This window comes from Ochotona curzoniae, unplaced genomic scaffold (assembly GCF_017591425.1).
Source record: "Ochotona curzoniae isolate NIBS_2020 unplaced genomic scaffold, NIBS_Ocur_1.0 contig_1014, whole genome shotgun sequence".
NCBI lineage: Eukaryota > Metazoa > Chordata > Mammalia > Lagomorpha > Ochotonidae > Ochotona > Ochotona curzoniae.
The window spans coordinates 45772095-45795685 of record NW_024464920.1 but is presented as its reverse complement, the minus strand read 5'-3'; positions in this window follow the sequence as shown (position 1 = coordinate 45795685).

Sequence of the window (23591 nt, the reverse complement as noted above, 5' to 3'; positions counted from 1 at the left end):
TCCAGATGCCGGCAACAGCTAAGGCGGGGGGCCAGGCCGAAGCTGAGGAGCCTGGATCCATCCGAGTCCTCCACCTTGGTGGCACGGGTCCAGGGACTTGAGCCATCACCTGCATCCACCTGGGCTGTGCTTGAGCTGGAAGCTGGGGTCGGGGAGCTGAGCTGGGATGCGAATTCAGCCACTCTGAGACAGGACACAGAGGTCCTCAATGGAGACCTTAAACCACAGGACCAGACACCTGCTCCCATACCACAGCTTCTGTTGCTTTCCCTCACTCTCATGATGGTTCAATTTCTGCCTTGGGAAACAGGCCTACCCATGGGTAAGACCCTGTGCCTGGCACGTGCCACCTAACCAGATGGGCCGGGGCAGGGAGAGTTTCTGTAAGGAACCACAGCAGAATCCTGTGATGGAATGCTAAGCCCTAGGATGACAGCATTCATGGTTGGGGCTTTTGGGCCCCTCTGGCCCAACTAGAGCAAGGCAGGCATTGCCAGTGGATCTGAGCACACATTCCCTTAGGGCCTGGGACCAGCTTTGAGGTTCTCTTCTTCAGGAAATTTGGAGCATCTTTTTGCTGGTCTTAGCCAAACATTCTTTTTTATTCCATAACAATTCTGCCTCTAAAAACAGCAATATTCCCCAAGGAAACTTGTTCTCCTTGGGGTTAATGGGTCTTGATGCCTTCAGTTCTTGACCCTGTTCAGCTGTTGACTCGGCTAATGCTCAGGGCGTGAGTGCAACTTCTGCAGACACGAAGACTGCATCTGGTGGCCACAGCATGGTTGGTTAGGCTGCCACCTGCGACTGGCATTCCCCGTGAAAGGCAGTTCAAGTCCTGGCTGCTCCACTGCTGATCAGCTCACTGCTACTGCACCTGGAAGACAGCAGAGGGCCAAGTGTTTGGGTCCCTGTCTCCATAAGGGAGACTCCTGGCTTCAACCTGACCAAGTCCCAGCCGTTGTAGCCAATTGGGTAATGAACCAACAGATGCAAGATTTCAGAGTGTCTTTTTCTGTCATTTTGTCTTTTAAATGTTTCAAAAGATTTATATATTTTTTTATTGGAAAGTCAAATCTACAGAGAGGAGATAAAGATCTTCTGTCTGCTGGTTCACTCCCTAAGTGCCCGTAATGGCCAGAACTGAGCCAATCTGAAGCCAGGAAGCAGGAGCTTCTTTCAGGTCTTCCACGTGGATGCACGGTCCCAGGGCTTTGGGACATCCTCTACTGCTTTCCACAAGCAGGGAGCTCGATGGAAACTGGAGCAGCCAGGATTAGAGCCGGCACCCATATGGGAGCCTAGTGCACGCAAGGCGAGGACTTTAGCCACTAGGCTGACATGCAGGCTCAATTTGTTTTTTTATTGGAAAGGCATATCTAGTTTTACAAAGAGAAGGAGAGACAGATAGAAAATATCTTCCATCTGTTGATTCATTCCCTAAGTGATCTGAAGTCAGGAGCCAGGAGCTTCTTCCAGGTCTCCCATGCAGGTATAGGGTTCCAAGGCTTTGGGTCATCTTCCACTGCTTTCCCAGGCCACAAGCAGGTCCCTAGTTGGGAAGAACAACCAGGCTACAAACTGCACCCATATGGGATCCTGGTGCTTGCAAGGGGAGGATTTAGCTTTTAAATCATCATGCCCTCAAAATATAAATAGGCTGCGTTTGAGTTGAGTCCTACCTTTGCTGCTGCTCCTTCCCGAGCCTCAGGTGCAGGGTGACTTTCCCACGGTCCCTGGAATAAATTACGATGTTACCAATGCTACTGTCCTGGAGGTCAGAAGTCCAAGGTGAATCCTGCAGGGCCAAGATCAAGGTGTTGGCAGCTAGTGTTGTCCTGGAAGGCTCCGCGTGAGGACCCATTGCCTTCCTTCTCTAGGTCCCAGAGGCTGATAACACACCTGGGATGCTGGGCCCATCCTCTATGCCTTAATTCACTTAATTGTAATTTGAAAATTAGAGAGACAGATCTCTCAGCTGCTGGTTCATTCCCCCAAATGCCTGCAACAGCCAGGGCTGGACCAAGCTAAAAACAGAATGTGGGAATGCCATGGAATCTCCCACTTGAGTGGAGCACCCAGGCATGGGAGTTATCACCTGCTGTCTCCGAGGATGTGCATTAGCAGGAAGGTGGTCTTGCAAGGGTTGCGGGAACGTGAAGCCAGGCACCACAGTACGTAATGCAGGCATCCTAGGTGGCATCTCAATGATTAAGCCAAATGCTTGCCCCTTCCTGCATCTTTTAAGCCTCTGCATGCATCATGCTCTCTCCTGACTCCTGACCCTTGGTGTCTTCTCACTCCTGCCTTTGTGATTGCAGGTTAGAGGCCCATCTTGGACACTCCAGATTACTCCAGTTCACAGTTGTTCCCCGACGTGCTAACAGCCAGGTCCCAAGATTGCAGGGTGGGACTCTGGCTACATATGGAGGGCCCTGCAGGATCTATGGCTCCTGGTCCCTTGACTAACATAGGGATGCTGTGAGATGATTTGCCTGTAGTGTTCAGCAGAGTGCCTGGCACATGGCAAGCCTGTGGCAGTGAGCAATTCAGGGCTGATGCCAGCACTGGTGGAGGGTGCCGAGGGAGTCCCCCTCTCTTGAGAGCGTGCCCTCCCCTCTTCCTGATTGAGCTCTGCCAGCAGCAGGAACAGGAGCTGACATTGTTGCAAAACAGGCCAATTGCCGGGAGGTCTCTCAGCTCTCTAATGCACCACTCCTGGTCTCCTAGCATTTCAGGGGAGCCCGTTGAGTCTTGAAGAGGAAGGATCCCAGCACCAACAGCCAGCCAAGCCCTCGAGAACTTGCAGAGAGCTTGGTGGGGATGTGCTCTCTGCCTCCTGTTCCCGCTCCTGCCAAGTTGACGGGCAGCCTCTCTGGCGGAGGTGGGGCGGCCCAACAAACTAGGTTTGGTAGTGGCACATTCTAAGCCCCCTCCTGTGCGAGAAGTCTCAGGTGGAGCATTTGGTTTCAAGGACTCCCACCTGCAAGGTAGCCGTGGAGACCCCTCCCACCATGGCGCAGGTGAGGCTGCCAAGGCACCTGGGATGAGCAGCTTGCCTAAGGCCACGCAGGTAGGAGGCAGGACTTAGCTTAGATCCTGAGCACAATGGGTGCTGTTTCCACGTCACCCTAAACCTCCACTTTGGATGCCTCTCTTCTCAGCACCGCCTCCAGGACCCAGGAACAGGTGCTAAGGGAAGCCCCACCCTCCCAACCTCTCCTAGGCTTAGCTAAGCCCTGGGATCTCTCGCTCCTCCACTCCCTGCCTCCCTGCCCTGTGTCATCCTGGGCAGGGCCTTCTATTCACCTGGTTCTCTCTGAGTCTTATGATTACTTAATACTAAAGTGTGAGTGACCTATAATGACTTCAGCAGTGATCTGTTCCTTTTCAGGGGATACTCCCCTAACTGGGAAAGAAGAGATTACAGGTGGATTTGCATCCGCTTGTTAGCAATGTCTGAGGGAAAAGGAAAGCAAGGACAGAGACACAGCACAGGACCCTGCTGGGACTGGATCCTGGTTGCCTGTGGGGCCTTGGGAAAGTGCCAGAAGAGGGCATGATTTCTCTGCTCTGATCCCACAGGGCAGGACTACGTGAGAGCCTTTGTCCAGTGCACCTGTCTGTCCTGAAAGGCTGCTGAGAGCTGAGCCCAGCTAGGGCATTCACCCAGGAACGTTGTAAGGTACCACCTGTGCAGTGGTCACAGGGCCTGGCCCACTCTGCTTCTAGAAGCCCTGCCTTCGCAAGCCAATGGGAGTGGGTTGGGGCTATGCAAAGAGCATGGACCTGGGAGGCAGGTGCCCTGACTGTTTGGCACTGATTTGCTGTGACCTGGACAGTTTTCTGTCCCTGGCTCTTTAGGCTCGATGCTTTACCTGGAGAACCAACATGAGATGTAAGGGTGACTCAAGGCGTTTCCTACAGTAGTGTGGGGCCAGCCAGCAGTCCTGCTGGGCCATGGTATGGAGGCTGCTGGGAGGCACTGCTCTTCTCCCCCATGTGACCATAAGTTCCTGGCTGGCAGGAGCGGAGGCAGCACCTCCGTGTTCTGCCTTAGGGCCTGCACTGTGTAAATTCAAGCCCCACTGACTTGGGCCAGGGAAAGCTGCTGCCTACAACTGTAGCATCCCATGTGGGCATTGGTTCAAATCCTAGCTGCTCCACTTCTAATCTAGCTCCCTGCTAATGTGCCTGGGAAAGGAGCAGACGCCCGAGAGCTTGGGATCCTGTCATCCAAACTAAGTTTCTAGCTCCTGGCTTTGACATGGTCTAGCACTGGTCATTGCAGCCACTTGCAGAATGAACCAGTAGACAGAAGATTCTCTTAAGATTTATTTTCATTTTTATTGGAAAGTCAGATATACAGAGAGGAGGAGAGACAAAGAGGAAGATCCTCCATCTGTTGATTCACTCCCCAACTGACCGCAATGGATGGAGCTGCATCGATCTGAAGCCAGGAGCCCAGAGCTTATTTCAGGTCTCCCACATGGGTGCAGGGACCCAAGGCTTTTGACTGTCTTCCATTGCTTTCCCAGGCTATAAGCAGGGAACTACATGGAAAACGGGGCTGCCGGGACATGAATCGGTGCCCATTTGGGATCCCGGTAGATTCAAGGCAAGGTCTCCAGCTGCTAGGCTACCATGCCAGGCCCAGAGCCACTTTCTAGAACATGCCCCTGTTGAGCCACCTCCCCTTCCAGACCCAGGTCCACACTGCAAGTCCGCAAGCTCTGGGATTCTGGCTATGGGCACCTTCCCGCTTTCAGCTCCCTGGGATCTCTGCTCATCCTGGCTCCTCTGCCTGGAATGCCCTTCCCTCCTCAGCTCCCAAGACACCTCCTCCCAGAAACCCCCGAGAGCCACTCAGGAGCAAATACTAATGCATGCCCCCTGTTTCTGCCTTTGCCTTCTTACTGATCCTTCCCTTACATATTTGCCAGGGTGTCGCCAGTGTTCCTAGCACAGTGCCTGGCACACCTGGTAAATCAGGATCAAATTCACTTGAATGGCAGGGCAGGGAGCGGGGGAGGGATATGGGAAGAGAGGGAGAGGGGCTCTTTCCCAAGCAGGACTGCCAACAGCTGGCGGCCTGGGCTGTAGTGACTCACCCACCCCTGCGGACTGGGGGATGCTGCAGCTGTGCTGAGTCAGAAGTCGAAGGCCTACAGGCACCCTGATAAAGGAGAGTCTGGCCCTGGAGTATTTCTAGAATGTGGGGGGTTAAGTGAGCGGGAGCCAGGGCAGGACAAAGCTGCTGGGTCATGTTACTTCTTTGTTATTTTTTTCAGGTTGAATGAGACCTTTGCATGGTTCAAAATGGTTCAAAATTCATAGGGTGTGGGCCTGGTGCAACAGCCAAGTGGCTAAAGTCCTCACCTTGTATGTGCCAGGATCCCACATGGGCACCAGTTGGTGTCCCAGCTGCTCCACTTCCCTTCCATCTCCCTGCTTGTGGCCTGGGAAAGCAGTAGAGGATGGCCCAAAGCCTTGGGACCCTGAACCCACACGGGAGGCCTAGAAGAAGTTCCTGGCTCCTGACTTCAGATCAGCTTAGCTCTGGCCATTGCTCCACTTGTGGACTGAGCCAGCAGATGGAGGATCTTTCTCTTTGTATCTCCTGTATCTCTCCAATAAAAATAAATAAATCTTTTTAAAAAATAAAGTGACAGGGTACATGGGGAGGTGTCTTCTACCCTGCTCTGCTCTGCCACTTGGGTCCCCTCCCACAGCAGTCTCTTCCTTGGTCCCTGTACTCTTAGCGTCCTTCTTGGGCTTTTTTTTTTTAAGTTTTTTTTTTTTTTTAAGTTTCTATTGTTTCAATTTATTCATTTTTACTGAAAAGACAGTTTTACAGAAGGAGAGACAGAGAGAAAGATCTTCCAGCTGTGATTTGCTCTCCATCTGGCTGCAGTGGCTAGAAGTGAGCTGATCCAAAGCCAGGAGCCAGAAGCCTATTCTGGGTCTGCTACGTAGGTGCAGGGTCTCAAGGCTTTCCCAGGCTACAAGCAGGGGTCTGAATGGGAAGTGGAGCAGCCAGAACATAAAACCTGTGTCCCTATGGAATGCTGGTGCTTGGAGGTGAATGATTAGCCAATCGAGCCATTGCACAGGCAATGCGTGTTTATTTCTTAACCTTTTTTTTTCTACTTGGGAGGCAGAACAAGAGTGAGAGTGAGAGCTGGGGAGAGAGAGAAAGAGAGAAAATCTTCCACCCACCGATTCACCTGCCAAATGCCTGCAACAGCTGAGGCTGGGCCAGACCCAAACCAGGAGCCTAGAACTCCATCCAGATCTCCTTGTGCGTAGCAGGGACCTGAGGACAAGAGCAGCTCCCAGGTGCACGAGCAAGGAGCTGGACAGGAAGCAGAGCCACTAGATCCTGGCACTCGATCCTGACACTTGGATGTGGGATGCCAGGGTCCCAAGCTGCAGCTCCCCTGCACACAGGTGAAAGCCCAACATTTATGCTGTCCTTCACTGCATGGTTGGTTGTCAATTGCCCTTTGAGAGTGTGGTGCTCTGCCAGGGCACGTCCCTAGCATTTATATGTCCACACCGAGTTCCAGTATGATGGCATGAAGGAGAAGGGCCTGTGGAAGGCTCCACCCTCATCAGTGGGATTTGTGCCCCCTATAAGAGAGGTCTGGGGTATTCATCAGTTGCCTGCCCTTTCTGTTACACAATGCTCCTACAAGGGATCATCTCAATGTTGCCAGAAGCGTATATTATGAAAAACCATATGTGGCTTTCAAAGTGTTTTGCATTAAAAGAAATTTACCTTGCAACGCCATTTCCCATGAACTTGCTGAAGTCCGTGCCTGGAAGACTGACTCTGCAAGGTGCAGGTCCTCACAGATGGGGAGCATCTAGCTCCCCAGGACTGAGAGAGCTGGTTTCTGCTGCTTACATGTCACCCCGGTTGAGGGAGTTTGAAAGCACGGTTAGGATTCTAGTTTTATTGAGTGATTTGTGAGGCAGTAAACAGAGACAGCACTCCCATCTTCTGGCTGTTTCCCCAAATGTCTGCAAAGCCTGGGTTGGGATGGATAGGAACCAGGAGCTGGGAACTCCATCTGAGTCTCCCAGTTGCATGGTGGGAACCCCAGCTCCTGTGCCATTCCTGCTGCATTCCAGGGTGTGTGTTAGCAGGAGCAGAAATCAGAAGCTGGACAAGGACTCATGCACAGGGACACCTGTATAAGCACATGGGCATCTTGACTGCATGGCTAAATGTCCATTCCCTGTGGTACTTGGCTTGGCAGCCCAGGGAAGCCAGGGAGGGCGTTCCAATGAGAAAGAACTTTTCCATTATTTTCTTTGACTGCTTTCCAAATTGCCAGTTAAAATACAGCCCATCTAGTTAAATTTTAAAGAGGAGAGACAGAGAGAAAAAGATCTTCTGTCCACTGGTTTATTCCCCAAGTGGTCACAACGGCTGGAACTGACCCACTCTGAAGCCTGGAGCTTCTTCCCAGTCCCCCACGCAGGTGTAGGGTACCAAGGCTTTGAGCCATCCTCTGCTGCTTTCCCAGGCCTCATGCAGGGAGCTGGATGGGAAGTGGAGCAGCCAGGACATGAACCAGTGCCCATATGGGATCTCAGCAAATGCAAGGCAAGGACTTAGCCAGTAGGCCCTCATACTGTACTCTTGTTTTTTCCAGGTCTTGCATGTGGGTACAGGAGCCCAAGATCGTGGGCCAGCCTCCACTGCTTTCCTATCTCAGGCACATTAGCAGGGAGATGGATCAGAAGTGGAGCAGCTGGGACTCCATTGCCATATGGGATGCAGTTATTACACACCATGGTTTAATTTTTGTGCCACAACCCCCACCCATTCCGCTGGGGTTACTGGCCTGGACGGTCCCTCTGGACCCCTTTTCAGGGGAGCAATCTGAGTGCTGTGACTAGCCCCTTCCTTGTAACCACATTAATTCTATGAGGACCTGAGGCAGGAAGTAACTTCTGGTTGCTGTGACAGGCAGGAGGACAACCCCTCCCCGCCAGGTTTGCTCCCTCCTCCCTCGGTCCTTGTTTCCCGTGGCAACCTGTCCCCATCCTTTTCTCCCTGTCCATCTGCCACTATTCTGGCCGAGTCCTCAACCCACCATCTGCTTTCTGAGTATCTCCACACTGCCGTATTCTGACACATTGGGTCAAGTGAAAGAACTGGGTCAAAGACCATGTCCTTGCTGGGTAACCTTGGACAAGTTGCTGAACTTCTCTGATTCACTTTGCTGCACTGTAAAGTGTGAAAAGCTATGCTTTGGTCTCAGTCTGGTGACCAGAGGGGTGGTTCATGTACACTGGTTAAAGGAGGAAAGGGAGGCATTTACTGTACCCCTACATTGCCCAGGGCCCCATGAGAGGCCCTAAGGACACAGGGAAGGGAGGGTGAGAAGGGGGCTGAGGTAGACCCAGCTGGAGAGGTGAGTAAGCAGACCTCTGTTACTGTGGTCAGGCTTTGTCGTGAGCCGCAGACAAGGACATAGTCAGGAAGGAGGAGGGGCAGGAGGGGAGCTAAGGATCTGAACCTCGAGTCTGCTCTCTTGACTCCATGGCTTAGCAAGGTTGCACTCCACAAAGTACAAGATTAAAGACACAGGAACCAAGCAGTGATTAAATGAGGGGAGAGATGGGGTCCAGCTTGGGCTTGCATGAAGGAATGAATGAATGAATGAATGAATGAACGGAGAAGGATGGTAGGGACTCAGAGATTATGGGGGCATGTTCACATCCTTATCCCTGTGAGTGGCAAAGGGGACCTGGGGCTCCAGACTGGGTCCTGTCTCCTGGTGAGGCCCCGGGCAGAACCAGGCTGGGCCTCCCTCCTGCACCTGTGAGTGGGACCAGCACAGGCAGCCTGGTCTTTATAGTTTGGCCTGAACTTGGGGCCCTTCTAGAGCTTCTTGAACCCACAGCTGAAAGGGCATGGTGAGGAGCCTGCTTGGCACTACCTTCCGGTCTTCCTTGTTTTCCCAAGGAACCTGTGCCCGCTGTGTCCCGCACCTGCGTGTTTCAGTCGAGCCTGCTTCCCTCCTTTCCTGCTCAAGAAGAGTACAGCAACACAGACCACAGTGGGGGAGCCCACCTGCTTCAAACACAGCGCACCCAGACCTGCAGGGCCCTGTACAAGACCACACAAGGCTCTCCTCCCTCCAAAGAGCCCATCTCTTGCTCCCCCAATCTCAGAAGTTCACCCTGCTGCAGGTCCTCTCCATCCTCAGCCTCCCTAAGTTACCCTCCTTCCCACCCCCCTTTGGCTGCCTGGGTGGATAGGGAGCTCCTGGGCGGGCAGTGTGGCAGGCTGCCTAACTCTGAGTCCTCAGCCCTCGGTGCTGGTCTAGCCCCACCTGCACAAAGATGTTATTTTGAGTGACTGAATGCATGGATGAGCAAGGTTGGGAGGGCCTCAGGTCATTCTGCTGTGGTGGGCAGTATGGCCCAAACTCTGCCACCTGCGAATGTGTGCTGTTATGTGCAGAAGGAGCAGTGGGTGGTATGAAATTGAAGATGTTGAAGCAGACAGCTCCTCTGCCATTGCCCGAAGCTCCAGCCTACCCTCTGCTGGCCTGGCCCTTGCGGGGGGTGGGGGGAGGGGGGCCACCCCATCCTCCAATCCTGCTGAAGTTCTCCCATCCCACCCCCACCCACTTCTGTTTCTCCAGTTGAACCCAGAATGACACTGAGGCCAAGAGTCAGGGCTCTCTGGGATCGGTCTTGGGGACATGTGGGATGTGGCTGAAGTCAGAAGGGCAAGAGGAGAGAGCTCAGGACCAATGCTGGACAGGGAATGGGGTACTGGCGTCTGGCTGGCCCCCAGGGCTTCAGGGACAGGAGGCTGGCCCTGCTGACCTTGACTGTGGGCCAGCAGAGGGAGGCGGGAGGCAGAGCACAGCCCCCGCCTGCCTCCAGGCAGCTGAGCAAACACGGGAGTGGGGAATGGACGCAGCAGCCTTGGAGAAGGGGCTGGGAGAGGAGGGGTGTGGGCCAGGGGGATGCAGGGAAAGATCTCTCAGGGAAGAGAGTGGGTGGAGGTGCTGGAAAGCGGGCGAACCCTGCTGAATCCCACGAGGGAGCTTTAACAAGTTCATGGAAAAATGTGACCCAGAGTGACCTGGGAGGGCGGGCACTAATGCAGAAGTTCCATCACTAGCAGCCCACAAAACAGTGTCTGTCCTGGCCTCCCATTCCCGCCACCTGCTACTGCCGACCCTGGGAAACAGCAGGCCCTGGTTCTGGTTCCAGTACTTGAGTCCCTGTACCCACATGGTGCGCTTTTGGGGAGCAAGGCAACATCTCTGTCCACCCTTCTCTTTTTCTGTCCCTCTGCCTTTTGAACAACAAGTGAATACATTTTTTTCCCCCTAAGGTAAGTTTTGGGGCCAGCGTTGTGGTGCAGCTGGTAAGCCACTGTTTGCAATGTTGGCATCCCAGCTCCCTGCTAATGTGCCTGGGAAAGCAGCAGAGGCTGGCCTAAGTGCTTGGGTCCCTACGCTCACGTGGGAGATGTGGAGGAGCTGTAGCTTCTGCCTTGTCCAGCCCTGGCTGATTGACACCATTTGGGGAGAGTGAACCAGTGGATAGAAGATCTCTCTCCATCTCTGCCTTTCTTTGTGAAACTAACTTTTAAATTATTCAATCTTTTTAAGTAAGAAAAGCAAATTTCTTATGGCTCCTAAAGATTTGAAATCCATGTACATGGGGAGAAATCAAAAGGTTCATGAAAATGCATGTATGAAAAAGTCAGGTGTGCAGTTCAAGGTTTTGAGCCTCCGAATCAACTTCTGTTTGAATTCTATTTCCATATGCTTTTTTAGGTACCTTCACAGGACCAGACCGTTGGCCAGGCCAGGCCCTGGGGATGTCCCAGAGGACAAGACACAATCCCTCAGCCCTCGAACCACATGGTCCACTCTCCAAATGGTCTCCCCCACACTCGATGAGTGCATCATGCAGCCCATGGTCCTACCAGGAAGCCATGGCCTGGGGGGAGGGGATCCTGGGGAGGACACAGAGCAGGAAGCAGCAAGCTGGCCGAGGGCTCTGGCCGCCCACACGTGTCCCTGCTGGTCAGCACCGTGGCCATGAGACAGAGTTCTTGTCTCACCTGCTCTCCCCTCGACCCCAGTCTACTCCCTCCACCATGGACAGCTGTTCTTTGGAAGGGCAGCCCATAGCCCAAGACTGCAAAGTCAGATCCTGGCTGGATTTCCCAGAAACCATTCCCACTCCCATCTGTATCCACACCTCTGCTGGACTGTGGGTTTAGCAAACAGTTTGGAACATTCTAGAGCCTGGGAGAAGAGGCCTCCACCCTTCCCCTCTTAACAGCATCAAGAAATGCCCAGCATTCCTGGGATCACAGGGGCTGTGCTTGGTGCTTAGCTTGGGGCAGGCCCACAGGGGCCAAACAAAACTTGAACTCAACCCCTTCTCTGACTCCCTGCTTCTTCCCTGCCCACCCAGCCTGGAACCCCCCTCTGGGCTGTGCACGGGTGCTGGCAGGTGAGGCCTGGCCCTTTCAGCTTCTGGAGGAGGAGGTGAGCCTGGGCAGCTCTAGAAAATTAGAGGGCAAATTCCTGGGGCTTCCAGCCAGAGAGGGACCCCGGCTGAATCCTGCAGTCTCCCTGAGCTGCACAGCCCAGCCTAGTGCCCAGGAAGCTCCTATTAGAGTTCAGTGAGTAGATGAGTGAGGGCAGGCGGGGGTGGGCTATAACGGGCTGGCTAGAGAAGGCTTCCAAGGGCCGACCTGCACCATGTATACTGGGGGCCAGGTACACAGACTCCGTTGACTCCTCACACAGCCTTATCATTGCACTTATCATATCAGAGATGAAGGGCCTGAAGCCCAGAGAAAGTGGTATACTTGTCCAAGGGCACACAGCAGGAAAGGGCCAAGGTCAGGATTTGAACTCAAATCCTAAGTGTACGTATTTAGTAGCAAACACACAGCCCCTACTGCCCTGGGACTGGTGAAGTGGGACAGAGAATATCAGATGTTGTGGACAGCAGGGGCTGCTGTGTGGGTGAGGGCGGAGCACAGGAAGTTGGGCAGCCAAGTCAGCGAGGACTTTGGGACCACAGAGGTACTCCCAGTGTTGTAGGCCCCACTTGCTGTGCCTGTGGCAGGGCTACCCTCTGGAGAAAGGTTCATTGAGATGCCTCCTGTAGCAGGAAGATTCTAGAATGGCCCTCGCAGTGGGTGCTCAGCCTGCTCTGGGATGGTGAGCCCTGCCCTGCTCAATCTTCAAGAGGGACAGGCAGGGAGGAAGAATAGCAGGACATGGGGTGGCGAGTGCTCATCCTAACCCACACCCTGAACCCTACCCTGAGTGGGCCTCTTCGGAGTGGCCCCCTCCCCAGAGTATCTTCCCTACACTCGATGAGTGCAGTGCTGCAGTGCTCTTTCACCCCTCCCCAGGGCATCTCTCACATCTGCATGGCTCTTTGCAGCCTGCAAGGTGCACTTGTAGACCAAGTTCAATTCCACTCAGACCCAGGAGCTTTTTCACTAAGCTTACAGAGGAAGGGGATAGGGTGGGGTTGGGCATTGGGGTACAGCTGCTTGAGCGGTCCCTTGGGACACCCAAATCCCATATCTGTGTCCCCCTGCTACTCTGCTTCTGATACAGCTTCCTGCTGGTGTGCCTTGAGTCCTACCTGCCCACGTAAATACAGTGCCTGGTTTCAAACTGGGCCCTGGTTGTTAGAGGCTGGTCCAAGTCCCAGCTGCTCTGCTTTGGATCCAGCCCTCTGCTAATGTACCTGGGGAGGTAGAGAGGATGGTCCAAGTCCTTGGGCCCCTGCCGCTCATGCAGGAGACTCAGAAGAAGCTCCTGGCTCCCAGCTTCAGTCTGGGTCAGCAGTAGCCATTGCGGTCTGTCATCCTTTCATTTACTTCCTCAGTGGTCACAACAGCCAGGACTGAGCCACGTTAAAGTCAAGAGCTAGGACCTTCCTTCATATCTCCCATACGGGTAGCAGGGATCTGAGTACTTGGGTCATTTTTTGCTACTTTCCCAGGCATGTTAACAGACAGCTGGATTGAAAAACAGAGAAGCCAGTAAATGAACTGATGCTCTGATACAGGACGCCCAGGCCAACGAGCAGCAGCTTAATGTGCTGTTCTACACACTGTCCCCAGGGGTAGTGAAGGCTTTTAATTGGCTGGCCTTCAACTAGAGACGTTTTCCTGGGTTTCTTGATAGGCCCAGGGTTATCACCAGGTTGCTGATCCATGGCAGCGGCAGTGAAAGTGACACAGGGAGATGTGAATGTGGGAAGGCTGGCCACACCAATGTCATGTGGCTGCTCTGAGAGTGGAGGGAGGAGGGCACGGCCTCTGGAAGCTCGGCCTGGGGGACACTTTCATTGGAGGCCCGCAAGACCATCCATGTTGGTCTGGGGCTGTGTCGTTTGAAGCACCAAGGATACTGTCATTGGTGCCGACAGCAGGAGACGTATAAATATTATTCCAATCTCTGACTCCTTTGATTGATTACGCCAATGCCCAAGGTGGCTAGCCTCCGCCTCCGCCTCCAGCTCCCTCCCAGCTGCTTTCTAACCACATCCAGGGCCGGTCCAAGTATCTCCAGGGCCCTCAAACAGGCAGGAGGGGTTCCCTGCACCCAGATGGAGGCCCCGCCCCTGGTTTCAGTTCTCACTGCCCCTACCCCAGGGCTCCTGGCCACCAAGAGTCCTTGTGGCTCCCAAGAAAAGGGACTGTGACTTTAACACCCTCCCTCGCAGGACCCAGTGCACAGCCAACTCCCAAGCAGGCACTCCGTGAAAATGGGGTCCTCTTCCACTGACCATCACCCACACACTGGTGGTTTCCCTCCTCTCCAGCCTCAGAGGGGAGAGCTAGAGACACAAAGGGAACAGAAAGCTGGAGCCTGAGAGACCACTATGGATACAGTGAGACAAAGGGGAAGAGAGCAGGGGACAAGGAGAGGGGAACTCAGAAATGAGCATCCCAGGTAGGGAGCACCCAGGAGGGGCAGCGACTCAGCCAGCTTCAGCTCAACCACGGCAATATTGGATGTGGGCAGCATCGCCACTGTGCCAGTCGCTGCCCTGCCGTTCTCTATTTTACTCCTTTCCCAACTTCTGGAAAAGTCTTGCTACTCCTGAAAGCACATGTTCACCCCTGAGCCCATCAACCCCCCCCCAACAGATGCCTGGGGAATTTTGATTGGCTGAATCCATAGCCAGGGGGTGGGAGTCAGTCTCACAAGAACTAGACAGACCAATAGGGAAGAAGGATGGGGCACTGTGTGGACACTGAGTCAGGTTACAAGAACCTGCTGCAGAAAGGTAGTTCATTGAGGCCAGGCAGCCAATGGGAGGAGGGTTCCTCGGCAGGGAGGCAGTTGTATGCATCACTGTTATTATCTGTGGACCAGGAGCAGAGCTCATCTGTTGGTATCCAAGCACCAGGAACAGAGCGCACCATGATCCCCCATGTTCCCTGGGGTTGCATCCCAACAAGGCTTGGTTGGGGAAGGGCCCACGTGATGGTCTATGGAATTCTGTTCCCTGCTGTCCCTGTCTCTTGATGGCTGGCAGCCACAACCCTCCCCCCATTCTTTGTCCTGTGGGCTCCTCAACTAGGCTGCCTATTTTCCAGAAGCTAGTGAGGGCTGTGCAAGTGTGACCCAGGTGATGACATGGCAGCTGCTTACCCTTGGCTGTGAGTGGAACATGCACCAGGGCTCCGAATGGTAGAGCATCACCCAGGATGTGCACACCAGGAGGTGGGGTCCCTGGGCGGCCCTGACTACTACACCTGCTGCAAGCACCTACAGCACGAGCAGCGACAAATGAGGTTTATTTTATTTATTTGAAAGGCAGAATTACAGAGACAGACTGAGATCTTCCATCTGCTGGTTCATTCTTTTTTTTTAAAGATTTATTTATTTTTATTACAAAGTCAGATATATATAGAGAGGAAGATCTTCATCCAATGACACTCCCCAAGTGAGCGCAACAGCCTGTGCTGTACTTGTGCTATGCCAATCTGAAGCCAGGAGCCAGGAACTTCCTCCAGGTCTCCCACATGGGTACAGGGTCCCAAGGCTTTGGGCCATCCTCCTCTCCTTTCTCAGGCCACAAGCAGGGAGCTGGATGGGAAGCGGGGCTGCCGGGATTAGAACTGGCACCCATATGGGATCCTGGTACGTTCAAGGCGAGGACTTTAGCCACTAGGCCACCGCACCAGACCTAGCTGGTCCATTCCTTAAATGAACACAACAGACTGGGCTGGGTGAGGCCAAAGCCAAGAGCCTGGGACTCCATCCCAGTGCCCCACAGAGGGAGCAAGGGCCCAGGTACTTGAGCCATCACCAGGCAAGTTAGTGGTGCACGCTTCAGTGTTCCAGCAGGTCAGGTTCCTGTGCCCAAGAGGAGTGAGCACACGGGCAAGGAAAAGCAAACAAAGTTGATTGAAATTTTAAAAAACCTGCCCCCAGAGCAGACAAGGGAGCAGAAAGCTGTTGTGAGGGGAGGGGTCTGGGATTTTATAACTTTCCTGTAAGTCTTTGAAACAGGAGCCTCTCAACCAGGTTGCTGACTGGGCAGGTATTCTCTCATTCCTTTTAGATATCTCTCATTCCTGCCCTCTCGCATCCAGGTCCTTATCTTTACTTCTCTTATCTTGATAATTTCCAGTCTTCCCAAGACCTGTCTTTCTGCATTTTGTCCCTGATTAGCTATCTGCAAGAGAGCTGGACTGGAGGTGGGACAGTCAAGATTCTAACCTGCTCTCAGTAGGATGCCAGCATCTCAGGAGGCAGCTTAACTTCCTGCACCACATGCTGGCCTCTGAGGTTCAATTTAGAATGAGCAGTAAGAAAGTACACGCACTTGTAAAGAGGACTGCAAGGGAAAGTTGCTCACTGTTATGCCAGAAGCTCTTATGAGTAAGAAAGATTGTCTTGGCCTCAGCACAATAACCTAGTGGCTAAATCATCACCTTGCACAACCATGATCCCGTGTGGGCAACAGTTTGTGTCCCAACTGTGTCCCAAACTGTGCTCCTCTTCCCATCCAGCACCCTGTTTGTGGCCTGAGAGGTCGGTGGAGGATGGCCCAAAACCTTGGGGCCCTGTGCTTCTGTGGGAAACCCAGAAGAAGCTCCTGGCTCCTGGGTTCGGTTCGGCTCAGCTCTGGCTGTTGTGGTGACTCCATAGAGTCTGAATCAATGGATGCAAGATCTTTCTGTCTCTCCTTCTCTCTGTAAATCTGCCTTTTCAATACAAATGAATAAATACATCTTTTTTTAAGATTTATTTTATTTTATTATTGGAAAATCAGATATACAGAGGAGGAGAGCCAGAGAGGAGCATGCAGAGGGAAAGGTCTTCCATCTGCTTGTTCACTTCCCAAATGGCTGCGATGGCAAGAGCTGAGTGGATCCAAAATCAGAAGCCAGGAGCTTCTGCCAAGAAGAGCTTCCACGTGGTTGCAGGGTCCCAACACTTCGGGTCTTCCTATACTGCTTTCCCAGGCCATAAACAGGATGGGAAGTGGAGCAGCTGGGACATGAACCTGTGGCCATACGGGGTGCCAGTGCTCACAGGCAAGAGTCTAAGTCAGTTGAGTCATCTTGCCAGCTCCACTCCCTCCATTTTTAAGGCCTCTTATTATAGGTCCTTTCTGACAGATTTGGGGTTCAATGGGCTTTGCTTGATGACATTTCTGACTCTCACACATTCATTCACTCACTCACTCATTCATTCATTCATTCAATAAACAGTGGCTGATCTCCAACTGCAATGCCAGGTTCAGGGACACGATGTCCCAGGCCAGGTTCAGGAGCATGATGCAATGGAAGGACGTGGCTTTCCTTCCTAGAGGTCTCTGGATTAATCACTTGCAGCTGCACAGCACAATTGTTTATGGTTTGTGGTTTATGACGCCTTTGTCCATTTCCTGTCCCGTGATGCTGGCGTGTAGATGTTAGTGGAGAAATCCAGACAGAAATTCTGAAGGGTGGGCCTGATGCAATAGCCTAATAGTTAAATCCTCGCTTTGAATGTGCCAGGATCCCATATGGCACCGGTTTGTGCCCTGCCTGCTCCACTTTCCTTCTAGCTCCCTGCTTGTGGCCTGGGAAAGCAGTAAAGGATGGCTCAAAGCCTTGGGACCCTGCACCTGCATGGGAAACCTGGAAGAAGCTCCTGGCTTCAGATCGGCTCAGCTCCAGCCATTGCGGCCATTTGGGGAGCAAAGCAGCAGATGGAAGATCTTTTCTTTCTGTCTCTCCTCCCTGTGTATCTGCCTTTCCAATAAAAAAATAAATAAACAAATAAACCTAAAAACAAACAAATAAATCTTTAAGACATAAGAAATTCTGCAGGGGCTTAGTGGACACATACTCCTGGGAGGAAGCCAACAGCTGGACTTCCTGCTCCCTGCTCAAGGACCAGCGTGCCTTCAGCTCTGACCTGGGCACAATTACTAGAGCTCCTTCTTATCTGGTTGTGAGTTGAGGGGGGCGGGTACCCTGTGGGGGCCCCTGAGAGATGGAATGTCCTGGCATGTGTCCACTACTTCCGCTACAGACCCGATAAGAAAGTGACCACAGTCCTGTTTTGGCTCCCTTGCTGGGTCAAAAGAGGAACCTTCTGTTGGGTGAAGAGGGACGATAGGACAGAGCCGTCACTGAGCGACGTGGCCGCCGGGGAGTGTGTATGGGGACAGAGAAGTATGACCTTAGGGTCCTTCCTCCTGGTGTCTTGGTTCACGAAGTTCCCTCCCCAGTTGGGATTTGCTACTGATTCTTGGCCTTTTAAAGATGCACTCAGTGCTCAAGGCCATGGGCAGGTCCACTCCCAAAGGAAAGCCACCAGTCAGAGCACCACTGCTGCCATGCAGGCTGCCCCCGGGGCTGCAGCTGGGCTCAGTGTTGCCTTTAGAATTTAAACTTGGTTTGAATCAGAAGCAGATACAGAGACGAGAATTGAAGACGAATAGTATATTTGGATAATGGTCCAACCTAAGCAAGGCAACCTAGGCAAGGGGATGGGAGAGAGGTCTTGGAGGGGTTGGGCAAACTTTCTTTTCTTTTTTAAAGATTTATTTATTTTTATCGCGAAGTCGGATATATATAGAGAGAGAGGAGAGACAGAGAGGAAGATCCTCCATCCGATGATTCACTCCTCAAGTGAGCATACCTGCCTGTGCTGTGTCGATCCGAAGCTGGGAACCAGGAACCAGGAAGCTCCTTTAAGTTTCCCACACAGGTGCAGGGTCCCAAGGGCTTGGGCCATCTTCAACTGCTTTCCTAGGCCACAGTCTGGGAGCTGGATTGGAAGTGGAGCTGCCGGGATTAGAACCGGTGCCCAAATGGGTTCCTGGCGCATTCAAAGCAAGGACTTTAGCCACTAGGCCACCATGCCAGGCCCGGAGTTGGGCATTTTATCTGGCGGCTAAATGCGCACATCCCATGTGGGGATGTGAGTTCGATTCCTGACTCTGGCTGCTGGCTCCAGCTTCCTGCTACTGGAGACCCTTGGAGGTAGCAAGGATGGCTCACCTCAGAGACGTGCATGGCATTCCTGGAGTCCAACTCTTACCAGGGCCAGTCCTGGCTGTTACAAGCAATTGGAGAATAAACCAGAAGGCAGAAGTGCTAGCTACCTCTCTGCTTCACAAATCAAGTTTTAAAAATTAAGTTCATGATAAAATAGAATTAAAATGGCAGTTTACTTTGGTGTAAGAAGGTTTTTGAAATCTATGCAATCTATGCAATCCAAAAATTCATGGAAAATGTGTATTATGAAAAACTATGCAGGCCTGACATGATGGATTCATGGTTAAATCCTCCCCTTGCAAACACCAGGATCCCACATCGGCACCAGTCCATGTCCTGCCTGCTCCACTTCCCATCCAGCTCCCTGCTTGTGGCCTGGGAAAGCAGTGGAGGACAGCTCAATGCCTTAGGACTCTGAACCCATGTGGGAGACCTGGAAGAAGCTCCTGGCTTTGGATCAGCTCAGCTCCAGCCGTTGTGGTCACTTAGGGAGTGAATCACCGGATGGAAGCTATTTCTCTCTCTCTCTTCCTCTCTTTTTATATCTGACTTTGCAATAAAAATAAATAAATCTTTAAAAAATAAATAAATAAAAATAAAAAGAGAAACTGTGCATCAGCCTTCATTTCTTTTGCACCAAATTATCTTTTATTTATTTTCATTGGGATGTGAACCTGCAGACAGAAGATCTTTCTGTCTCTCCTTCTTTCTATATATCTGCCTTACCAATAAAAATAAATCTTAAAGAAAAAAGTTTTATCTTAAAAAAAAATAAGAAGAAACACTTTCTGTTCTGAGTTGAGTATAGGTTGACAGGAAGTTGGGTAGTTTAAAGTACACAGAGGTCCCAGGAACTCTTCACCCCATTCCTCCGGTATTAGCGTGTTGCATAACTGGAGTCTGATATCAAAACCAGGAAGTTGACATCAGCACGATCCACAGAGCTCATTCAGATCCCACCAGTCAAAAACACGCACATGTGTCTTACACGTGCAGTCTCCAAGGTTCTTCTTTTATGGTTGCCTCCCAACCCCTACCTCTAACCTCAAGCAGCCTTCCACACTGCTCTCTTTTTACGAGTGTTGTACAAATGGAGCCATGCAGGACAGGCTTGAATTGCCTCATTTCGGACTGAGTGATTGGCATGATGGTTAAGTTGTTACTTGAGGTCCTGGCGCGATAGCCTAGCACCTAAAGTCCTCGCCTTGCACATGCTAGGATTCCATATGGGTGTCGGTTCTAATTCAGCTCCCTGCTTGTGGCCTGGGAACGCAGTGGAGATGGCCCAAAACCTTGGAACCCTGCACACAAGTGGGAGATCCGAAAGAAGCTCCTGGCTTCAGGTCTGCACAGCTCTGGCCGTTGCGACTGGCTGGGAAGTGATTTAGAGGAACGGAGATCTTCCTCTCTGTCTCTCCTCCTCTCTCTATATATCTGACTTTGCAATAAATATAAATGAATCTTAAAGAAAAAAGAAAAAGGTTGTCATTTGAGATGCCTGTATCCCATGTCATAGAGCTTGGTTTGAGTCCTGGTTCTCGCAGTTCAGATCCAGCTTCTTGGTAAAACACACCTCAGAGGCAACAGTGGTGGCTCAAGTTTTTGGCCCTTACCACCCCGGTGCTAGACCTGGATGGAAGGGAAGTTCCTGGCTCCTGACCCAACCTTAGCTGTCACAGGTGTTGGGGAAGAGACCCTACAGATGGAAGACAGCCCTGTTATGTCTGTGCGCCCGCATGTGTGTGTGCGTGCGTGCATGTGTGTGTCCTTTAAGGTGTCATCATTCCCAGGTGTTGATGTAATTTGACAACAAGGAGTGGCCCCTTCTGCCCGCAGTTGACACAGTAGAAAAAACCAACTGAGACATTTGTCCTATCTACATTCCTCCATACCTTGACCTTCCCCACATTAATTGGAGGCCAACATGGGAATGCAAGCCTCTCAATTTTGTCAAAAATATTAAAAATTAAAGAAAAAATTTAAAGGAAGTTGTGGACCTAGGACTCTCCTAGCTGAGACTAGGACCACCATGCCGGCCCCCACAGGACTGCCAACTGCCTTGGCAGAGAGAACTTGCCAGACACCCTGTAGGCTAAATCTACGCTTTTTCCCAATGTAGTCCTGGCCCTTCACCTAGATGTACTAAATCTAGAACATTCTTTCCACCAATCCAGTCGTTTGTTTGACCCTGAAAGCATGCTTGTGCGTGCCACTTCCCAGATGTAGGAAGTGAATCTCAAACAGAGCTGGTAGGGAGGGGACAGAGAGAGGAGGATGGGCAGGCCAACAGCCTCATCTGTTTCTCCCCACAGCCCCATCCCTCAGCCCAGTGTGTGTGTCCCTTTGGAGGTCAGGGACTTGCCTTGGTTTGCCCCAGTGTCTCCTGCATGTCCTTTAAGAGCTTGTTGAGTGAATGAATGAGGGCGCTTGGGTTCCTGAGTCCGTGGAACCACAGGAAGAGTGCCCCGGAGGAGGCCAGGCTGTCTGCCCCTTGCCCGGTTCCCACCGAGTGCCAGTCAGGTACATACATACTGGCCAATGTCTGAAGCATTCGCTCTAGCTCAGTCCTGGTCCCGCAAGGTAGGTGCTATTCCTGTCCTGCCTTTACAGAGGAACAAACAAAACAGCTTCTCCTCACCCCACCCTCGGCCTTCAGACCTAACCAGCCCCACTGGAGACTTGGGTTTAGACCAGTTCACAGGCACACAGCCTTTGTTTCATCCCCAATATTAACAAGAATAATGACACGTGAAGATGGGCTTTTGAGCAGCACCATCTGGCCGCAGCTGCTGTTGAGCCGGTGGATACCGTTGGCAGCCAGAGCCTCCCCTGTCCTGGTTGGTCCCAAGCAGGCACAGACCCCAGTCTTGAGCCTCAAGGAGACTGTTTTGGACTCTGTGGGAATGTCCATCCCCTCACATTCCCTCCAGCTGCTTCTGGGCATCCCCGGGGACTTTGTTCTCGGCTGGCTGCTCGCTGAGATTTTGGCAGATGAACTCTCCCTGTGTAGTTCACTGGTGACAGCCCCTCCCATCCCTGGGAGCCCAGCTAGGGCTCAGGACTGCTCCCCAATGCTTCACCTATTGGGAAAGCCTCTTTAGTTGTGTGGCAGTCCCTGGGCAGGATACAGCACATAGTGGTAGCTTCTGCTTGGGCCTGCCCCCCTCAATACACTTTCAACCCAGCAGGAGGTCATATGTCAAGCTAATAATTATTAAGAGATGGAAAGGGGCTGGCTCAGTGGTGTAGCAAACTAATTCTCTACCTGTGGCACCAGTATTCCATGTGGGCCCCAGTTCAATTCCTGGCTGCTTCACTTTTTAAAAAATGTATTTTATTATTATTACTTAAACTTAGAAATGCAGACTTACAGAGAAATATTGTTTGTTTTTGAATTCAGTCCCCAAATGGCTGCATTGTCCAGAGCTGAGTTGATTCGATGCCAGGAGCCAGGAGCTTTTTCCAGGTTTCACACGTGGATGCAGAGTCACAAGGCTTTGGGCCATGCTCTACTACTTTCCCAGGCCACAAGCAGGAAGCTGAGTGGGAAGTGAAGCAACTGGGACACGAACTAGTGCCCTCATGGGATCCCTTGCTTTCAAGAGAAGGATTAGCCAGTTGAGCTATTGCACCAGGTCTAGGCTGCACCACTTCTGATCCAGCTTCATGCTAATGGCCTGGGAAATCAGTGGAGGATGGTTCAAGTCCTTGGGCTCCCTGCACCCATGTAGGAGACCTGGAAGAAGTTCATGACTCCCAGCCTTGGACAAGCCCAGCTCTGGGGTGTAAAACACTAACTAGGAGATTTCCTTGTCTCTGTCTTTCCCTGTCTTTGTAACTCTGACTTTCAAGTAAAAATAAATACATTCTAAAAAGAGGGAGAGACAGAGATACAGCTTCACATCTATCCCTAAGTAGAAAGTTCAGAGTTCTCAAGCGCTGGAACCAACGTGCTGATGAGGAAGATGCCTGCCATACCTGCGGATGTGTGAAGCTTAGAAGCAACTGAATCATGTATGGCAAAAATCAGTCTGGGCACGCCTCATGATCCAGCAATGCCACTCTTTGGCCATGGTCCCTGAGAGAAACTCCCAGATCTGTGAGAGGACCTGAGCAGGAACCCTAACCCTAACCACAGCAAGCAGATCCATGCTGAGTTACTGAGGGAGGTACAAGGAATAACAGACTAGACATACGGTTGGTAACGAGACCAGAGAAGCAAAGCAGCCAACAGAACAAGGCTATGTTTCTGGAAGCTTAAAACCATGTAAGAAATCTTTAAAAGAATATGCACTGAACTCATACATGTTGGGGGCAGAGAGCAGGGGAGAAGGAAAACATGCAATCATGTAAAAAAGGGGTTTGCATAAACCACCAAGGTCATTCGCCACACCCTTGAAAGCTATGTAGGCTCCTGGAGACATTAAATATAATGGAATCTGATGGAGGTCAGCTGAAGACCATTGTGGGCTGCTCCGTGCTGTGTTCTTGCCACTCAGCTCTGCCTTCTGGCCACAGCCCAGACCTCCAAGCAAGCTTCCATGTTGGGATTCTCTTCTGACTTCCTGTGAACTCCCCCTCTCCCGCAGTGCCCTCACGCCCATGCACTTAGACCCAAGTTGGATGCCCCAAGGAGACCCCAGCTGCCTCTCCACCACACCCCCAGTGATTGCTCACAACTCATTGTAAAGCCCTGGGGTCGACAGTAACAGAGGGGAACACAGGAAAAGGTGCAGCCCATGAAGGGGGCTCCCCACAGAAGGATGAACTGCAGCTAGTGACACTGAGGCAAGCGAGGCAGTCCCCGGGACAGAGGGGTCCTAGGAAGACGGGAGCAGGGGCAGGAACAGTGAGTGGGCAGGGTGTCCAGGCCATGTGGGTGCTAGAGTAGTTGACTCTAGCTGGCCTAGAGGCTGCTAGAGTTGCCTGTAAGCATCTTTAAAAAGACACATTTACTTAGGGGTCAGCACTGTGGCATAGTGGGTGAAACCACTGTCTGTAGCACTGGCATCCCCTATCAGCACTGGATCAAGTCCTGGTTGTTCCACTTTCA